Below are 2,511 nucleotides of genomic sequence, written 5' to 3' on the forward strand. Positions count from 1 at the left end.
TATGGGAATATCAACTAACAAGTCAATGATTTGGAACTTGAGAACTTCAAAAAACTGAAGGTGATTAGGGTTAATCACTCGATTAGGAAAGGAAATCGATGATTGCTTGGTTTTCATCACCCACTTGATGGTTTGCCTTTAAACTTGAAACTCAGTTAGCTTGTATCACCGATTAGAAGACCCTAAGAGAAATTGTTCATTTTACATGTAGCCCTCAATGCTGTAAATTATGTTTTTCCATGAGTTTATGATGTGTTTTCACCACATTTTCTTTGAGTTGAAATAAGCCCCTCGAGGTCAGGTAGCTCTGTGTTATCTTCAAAACACACTAAAAATATCAAAGAATGATTCTCTATAGAGGGAGAACAAGGAAAAACATTGCCAGGGGGTGCCTAGGCAAAGAGGAAAAAAGGGTTCTTACTAAATGAAAGGTGATTAATGGGAGTATCATGGATCAAGGCTCTGATACTATATTTGTGTTTGCATGATTAGAGCTCATGTTATGGTGGGTGGAAGGTGCCAATGATGTGAGTGTAGGAGTAGAACTTGTGCAAAGAGAGATGGCGGTTCAAGCCATCGAGATAGTACTTAGAGAGAGGGATAAAGAGAGAGGGAGAGGGAGAGGGAGAGAAAGATGTGATAGCTAATAATAGCGAGAGATTGCATAATGCAACAATGATAATACTTTCACCATGTACAATGATTTATATAGGCACCAAAGCCCCATCTTATGTTCTCTTATTAAGAGGGTGTTCACACACAAGTGGGGGACACTTAACTAGACTTTAAAATATCCAAAGAAAAATGTGCCTTTTGTGCCTTTAAAATGTGGCAAACACTTAGAGAGCTTAGGTTTGTTTCCCCTACTAGCACATAGACCCCCCCCTCTCTCTCTCTCACCCCTACTAACACATCTCTCTCTCTCTAAGATTCATCAGAAAAAAGGAAGGAAGGCGAGTCACAATTCTCTCTCTCTCTCTAAAAGGTTCATTTGAGAACAGGAAGGCGAGTCACATTCACACCCGTGTCACGTGTGGTCCCAACTTCCAAAAGGACTTGGACCAACAAATTATGTTGACTCCTTCGTCCTGCGTGGCACGTATGGCCGGCACATCCGTGGCACGTAGAGGATAGAAGACTACAGCGAGCGTCAGGATACAACATAAATCACAAGGTGATGGTCGGAGACTACGTCAATCACTGTGACGTCCTCCCTTCCGGCAGATCAGATAGCGGGAACGTCGACCGGGTCGGCATGGACATGGACTCTTTCTTAGAGCGGATAGGACTGGTTCCTTGGAGAGCGGATGATAAGACTCGTTCTTTCCAGCCAGCGGCGTCGTGCAGCATATAAATACGACGTCAGGCGCATGAGGATCGGCGTAGCCTATTCTTCTGATCATCTATCTCCAATATCACAGCTTTCGCTTCTCATCATCTCCAATATCCCAGCGTGCTCACAGTCCGCAAGCCACAGCTATGGCAGCAGCTAGCAGCTTTCTGCTTCTACTGGCGGTGATGCTCATGTCTCCGCTCATATTAGAAGTGAGGGCCGCGGATGAAGACCCTCTGCAGGACTTCTGTGTGGCGGATAACACCAGCATGATCACCCTCAACGGGTTCGCCTGCAAGCCGGCCGATGAGGTGCAGGACGCCGACTTCAAGTTCACGATGCTTGAGCATCCCGCCAAACCTATCAAAGGGCTGGGCGTCTCCGTCAACCTGGCCAGTGCAGCCAACTTCTTTGCTCTCAACACGCAGGGCCTGTCCATCGCCCGCATCGACTTCGACCCCAAGGGATTAAACCCGCCCCACGTTCATCCCCGCGCCACCGAGGTGCTCTTCCTGGCCGAGGGCACGCTCAAGGTGGGCTTCGTCACCGCCACGCCCAACAATACCCTCTTTGAGCAGACCCTCTCCCCCGGCGATCTCTTTGTCTTCCCTCGCGGCCTTGTGCACTTCCAGCTCAACCCCGACGAGCACCAATCCGCCCTCGCCATCTCCGCCCTCAATAGCCAGAACCCGGGCACCTCGCAACTCGCCGCCGCTCTCTTCGACGCCTACCCACCCCTCCCCGAGGAGGTGCTAGAGATAGCCTTCGGCATCGGCAAGGATGAGGTGGAAAGCCTCATTGCCAGCGTCGCCAAAACCCTTTCTTAGCTTGATTAGACGCCGCCAACTTATACACGCGCACTCTCGTGAATAAACTACCGTCACAAAGTTCTCTCTCGTGAATATTTCTTTTGAAATAATGACACTGTTTTCTTATCTCACGTGATTGACAAAAAAAACTACATGGGCCATGGCCTCACGAAATTTTATGAATATTGCCCATTGTGTAACTAGGTTTTAAAAACTTGCTTATCACGTTTTTAGAATATAACTATACCTTTACAACTTATACACACTCATAGGTTTATGAAAAAGAGAGATAGATATTGAGAGAGAGAGAGAGAGAGAGAATGTGTTCTTCATAATCAATGGAGATGATTGAGATCTAGATTGAGATTC

The 2,511-nt window shown here is 47.1% G+C and overlaps 1 pseudogene; it reads left to right on the forward strand.

Moving 5' to 3' along the window:
- Positions 1-1,479: 1,479 nt before the first annotated feature.
- Positions 1,480-2,160, forward strand: LOC147626366 (germin-like protein 8-5 pseudogene; annotated as a pseudogene).
- Positions 2,161-2,511: the final 351 nt, after the last annotated feature.

This window comes from Cibotium barometz, chromosome 22, assembly GCF_041138505.1.
Source record: "Cibotium barometz isolate CiBa-2024 chromosome 22, ASM4113850v1, whole genome shotgun sequence".
NCBI classification, from domain to species: Eukaryota; Viridiplantae; Streptophyta; class Polypodiopsida; order Cyatheales; family Cibotiaceae; genus Cibotium; species Cibotium barometz.